The sequence below is a fragment of the Pongo pygmaeus genome, chromosome 2 (genome assembly GCF_028885625.2).
Source record: "Pongo pygmaeus isolate AG05252 chromosome 2, NHGRI_mPonPyg2-v2.0_pri, whole genome shotgun sequence".
NCBI classification, from domain to species: Eukaryota; Metazoa; Chordata; class Mammalia; order Primates; family Hominidae; genus Pongo; species Pongo pygmaeus.
Window position 1 is genome coordinate 130,228,058 of NC_085930.1, and position 5,434 is coordinate 130,233,491.

Sequence of the window (5,434 nt, forward strand, 5' to 3'; positions counted from 1 at the left end):
CCTTTGCATAACTGAATCTTCTAGAGTTTACAGACCCATAAAAGAAAGCAGACAACAGGGAACCGTGTGAAATGAAGCTGCTTAGGAAAGTCACTGTGAGCTTTGGAGGTGGAGGACTTGGTGGATTAGAAACTGAAACTGAACGTTTGAAATTGTAAATAACACTCAGGTGCTTGCTTTTTTTTTTTTTTTTTAAGAAATTTGAACATTTTCATTGCTGGGGGAAAAGGTCAGTGAGGTTTTCCTTGGCCCTCTTCTTTCTACACATCTTGAAAAGTAATCTCTGAAGTAGGACTTCTAGTTAAATCCCTATAGATTTATTTTTCCCCATCAAGGGACTGTGTTCTAAAAACTTAGCAACAATAAGCAAAATTTCTTTGGGCAGAAGTAAAAATTCTAGACACACAAGCAGTATCATACAAACACAGATGGAGAAATTTAATAAATGAGAGTATCTTAAAGATTGGTTCCATTGTATTAGATAGAAATTTTAAGATACTTAAGTCTGGGTCTTAATTCCTTATCTCTACACAAGTTGCAAAATTTAATTTTAATTTTAATTATTAGATTTTTTAAAATTATACTTTAAGTTCTAGGGTACATGTGCACAACATGCAGGTTTGTTACAAATGTATACATGTGCCGTGTTGGTGTGCTGCACCCGTTAACTAGCCATTTACATTAGGTATATCTCCTAGTGCTATCCCTCCTCCCTCTCTCCACCCCACGATAGGCCCCAGTGTGTGATGTTCCCCACCCTGTGTCCAAGTGTTCTCATTGTTCAATTCCCACCTATGAGTGAGAACATGCGGTGTTTGGTTTTCTGTCCTTGTGATAGTTTGCTCAGAATGACAGTTTCCAGCTTCATCCATGTCCCTACAAAGGACATGAACTCATCCTTTTTTATGACTGCATAATATTCCATGGTGTATATGTGCCACATTTTCTTAATCCAGTCCATCATTGATGGACATTTGGGTTGGTTCCAAGTCTTTGCTATTGTGAATAGTGCAGCAATAAACATACATATGCATGTGTCTTTATAGCAGCATGATTTATAATCCTTTGGGTGTATACCCAGTAATTGGATGGCTGGGTCAAATGGTATTTCTAGTTCTAGATCCTTGAGGAATCACCACACTGTCTTCCACAATGGTTGAACTAGTTTACAGTCCCACCAACAGTGTAAAAACATTCCTATTTCTCCACATCCTTCCCAGCATCTGTTGTTTCCTGACTTTTTAATGATTGCCATTCTAACTGGTGTGAGATGGTATCTCATTGTGGTTTTGATTTGCATTTCTCTGATGGCCAGTGATGATGAGCATTTTTTCATATGTCTGTTGGCTGCTGTTCTCTTCTTTTGAGAAGTGTCTGTTCATATCCTTTGCCCACTTTTTGATGGGGTTGTTTGATTTTTTCTTGTAAATTTGTTTAAGTTCTTTGTAGATTCTGGATATTAGACCTTTTTCAGATGGGTAGATTGCAAAAATTTTCTCCCATTCTGTAGGTTGCCTGTTCACTCTGATGGTAATTTCTTTTGCTGTGCAGAAGCTCTTTATTTAATTAGATCCCATTTGTCAATTTTGGCTTTTGTTGCCATTGCTTTTGGTGTTTTAGTCATGAAGTCCTTGCCCATGCCTATGTCCTGAATGGTATTGCCTAGGTTTTCTTCTAGAGTTTTTATGGTTTTAGGTCAACATTTAAGTCTTTAATCCATCTTGAATTAATTTTTGTATAAGATGTAAGTTTCAGCTTTATCCATATGGCTAGCCAGTTTTCCTAGCACCATTTATTAAATAGGGAATCCTTTCCCCATTGCTTGTTTTTGTCAGGTTTGTCAAAGATCAGATGGTTGTACATGTGTGGTATTATTTCTGGGGGCTCTATTCTGTTCCATTGGTCTATATCTCTGTTTTGGTACCAGTACCATGCTGTTTTGGTTACTGTAGCCTTGTAGTATAGTTTGAAGTCAGGTAGCGTGATGCCTCCAGCTTTGTTCTTTTGGCTTAGGATTGTCTGGGCAATGTGGGCTCTTTTTTGGCTCCATATGAACTTTAAAGTAGTTTTTTCCAATTCTGTGAAGAAAGTCATTGGTAGCTTGATGGGGATGGTATTGAATCTATAAATTACCTTGGGCAGTATGGCCATTTTCACGATATTGATTCTTCCTATCCATGAGTGTGGAATGTTCTTCCATTTGTTTGTGTCCTCTTTTATTTTGTTGAGCAGTGGTTTGTAGTTCTCCTTGAAGAGGTCCTTCACATCCCTTGTAAGTTGGATTCCTAGGTATTTTATTCTCTTTGAAGCAATTGTGAATGGGAGTTCACTCATGATTTGGCTCTCTGTCTGTTATTGATGTATAGGAAGGCTTGTGATTTTTGCACATTGATTTTGTATCCTGAGACTTTGCTGAAGTTGCTTATCAGCTTAAGGAGATTTTTTTTTGTAGAGATGGGGTCTTGCTATGTTGCCCAGGCTAGTCTTGAAGTTCTGGGCTCAAGTGATCCTCCCAGCCTTCCAAAGTCCTGGGATTACAGGTGTGAGCCAGTGCACCAGCTAACATTTATTTTAAAAACAAAATCAGCATGTTTTTTCTCCAGGAGAGGGCCACATGCAGAAGCTGCCCTTCCCCTAAGCAGTGGTACCCCCAGGGCTTGTCAATGCCGGTGGAGGGACAGCAGGCAAAATGGCCCAGCCCGACAGGGAGGGGTTGGGGAGGACAGACTCAGAACACTGTGGAGAAAACGGAAGCTTGTAGAGTGGTGATGTGGAGATGCCAGGCTTCTCTTACTGCCTGGTCCCCAGCCCACCCTACATCAACTCATAGGAAGCACAAGATGGTTTGTGAATCACTGAAGGGTTATGAGTAACCGGAGAGAATTGCTTCAAAGGAGAAAAGTATTTAAACAGGATGCTTCATATGACTGTTCCCAGAGTGCGAAGGAAAAAGGAAAAACATCAAACTCTTCAGCAAGGTTCCCACATGGGTAGAGGCTGGTTTATGGCTTTGTTCTGCTGCCTTGAGTTCACCCTTGTTTTCATCTCTTTATTTGTCCAGTGTGCAAAATCTTCACGCTTCCACCTCCTTAGGAAGGGAGGCAAACCTCGCCCACCCCTTCAGCAGTTGGTCTTGCTTCAACCTGGCAAGGCACAGAACAAGTAACCTTCAGCAATCCTTTCCCCACAGTCTGAATTAGCTGCTGTGGAACACTCCAGGGAGGGCTTTGGCACCTCAGGTCACATGTGTGTTTTCTCTGTTAAGTAGGTCAATCGTGCCTCCTTATTCTTTCTGGATTTCATTGCATGACTCAGCTGTGAGCAAGATCTACATCATCATATAAATCTAAATAATACATGTTGACTCAACCAAAAACTATGATGCAACTATATTGGGAAGATAGGAGAGGAAGTTTGCATGTGAGTGGTGGGGGTTGGGGGTCAGGAGCGGCACCAGGGAGAGGAAGGAGAGGTGAAGCCATACTAATCCTCATTTTCTGTGATAGGAAGAAATTGGATGATATCTAAAACTGAAAAATCAAGAAATAACAGTATCAACACATTATTGAGAAATTTAAGTATAAACACCAGAAGAAATGGCCAGAAGACTTGCAAGGGGTTGCCTCTGGAGAAGAAGATGTAAAGACAGGGAGACCGTAGGTAGAGACTGCTGTTTTTCATTATTAGCTTTGTAGTGCTATTTAACTCTTAGAGCTAAACAAACGTGTGATTTTGAAATAAAATAAAATAAGGCAAAAAACAAAGTCATCCCCCGCTTGAAGGTCATCTTTCAGCTACATAAAACCTTGAAGTTACCCCTTGTCTCTCTCCTGGGTTACATCAAATTCACAGACAGGATGTGTATTCCATTTCTATCTAGAGTGAGTTAAGGGGTAAAGGGGTAAGTAGGCTTGGTCACCCTATTGGGGGGTATCTATTACTGATGGCTCATCAGATCACCTTGGGAAGAGAACACAGTCACAAAGATAATTTGTCGCCATTTGTCTTTTAATGAGCTGGTATCCGTTCTGCTCTGAAGAACAGTGACTTTGTTTATAACAACACATAAGCACGAAGTCAGTGCAATATGAGGAGCTTCCTAGCAAGGAGAGTAGAAAAGAGTGACTCCTCTCCAGAGTGTTTTCTAGGGAAAGCTAGATGGCTGCCTAGCGGGGGTGCTTTGGGAGGGACTCCTGCCTGCCACGGGGAAGGGACTAAACCAGCTGTCCTCCAAATTCTGTCCAATTTTGAGACTTTAAGTTGTTCCAGAAAAAGTTCTTAGACTTTTGTTCATTACACTGCTGCATTTGCAGTCCTTTAACCCACAGGATTGGGGGTGAAAAGATTGGGAATGCAGCAGTATAATGAACAAAAGTAATGAAAACTCACAGATAACTCTGTGCCCCTTCTTAACTGCACTCTTCCTGTACGGTGTGGGACATTTGTCAATTCTGATAAGAGGAAATTGGAAACTACGACCTGGTATATATTTGTTTTATATGCTGTCATCATTACTGCCTACTTTTAAAAATGGAGAAAAAGAACTGATGTCACCCCGAAAACCGGTATTAAATCTGTCTTCTTTGGCACCACTGTGATTTGTGAAGTCTTTTGATATTCTGGAGATCCCTGTTACACAGGAAATGGCCCAGCTCTGAACTCAGAGAAAGTGTGAAAAGTCCAATACCAGTTTCTTAGTAAGTTAAGCATGTCTGAGCTGTTCTTATAATCTTGAAATACATGAATCCGTTCTCCCAGTGAACAGCAGATTAATTGCAGGGTGTGGAGCCAACAGTCAGACCTTGGTCCCGAGCCCAGCTCTGCCACACAAGCTGTGCGACCTTGGGCAAGTTACTCCATCTCTCTGGATATCAGCTTCCTCAACTGAAAACGGGCATAACACCTGGAGCACTTAGATGCTTTCAGTGTAACAGAAAATCCAACCACATTAGCTTTCACATAAGGAAACAGATGGGCTCACATATCTGGGTGTCTACAGATTGTGAGGTCATCAGGATGGTTGGTCCAGCTTCACAGTGATGTCCTCAAGGACCCAGGCTCTTTCTGACTCCAAGGATGCCATCCAGTGTTGGCTTTATTCTAAACAAGGCTCCTCTCAGGGTCACAGGATACAGCCACAGCAATCAGGGCTACCGGTTTTCCCGTTCACATCTAGTGGAAAATAGAAACTGCTCTTCCTGTGGCTTTTTCTCTAGCCCAAGCAAACAGGTTCCCAGAAGCCCCAGCAACGTTTCCCCGAATCTCATTGAGCCAGATTGGTTACAAGCTCATTTCTGCACCAATGACTGCCAAGGTAATGAGATTACTCTGATTGGCTTAGATTAATCAGGCCCACCCTGTGGGCCTGGTGTCCACATCCCAAATCCCATGGCTGCCACAACAGAGGAGAGTAGAGTAGACACAGCGAGACCAA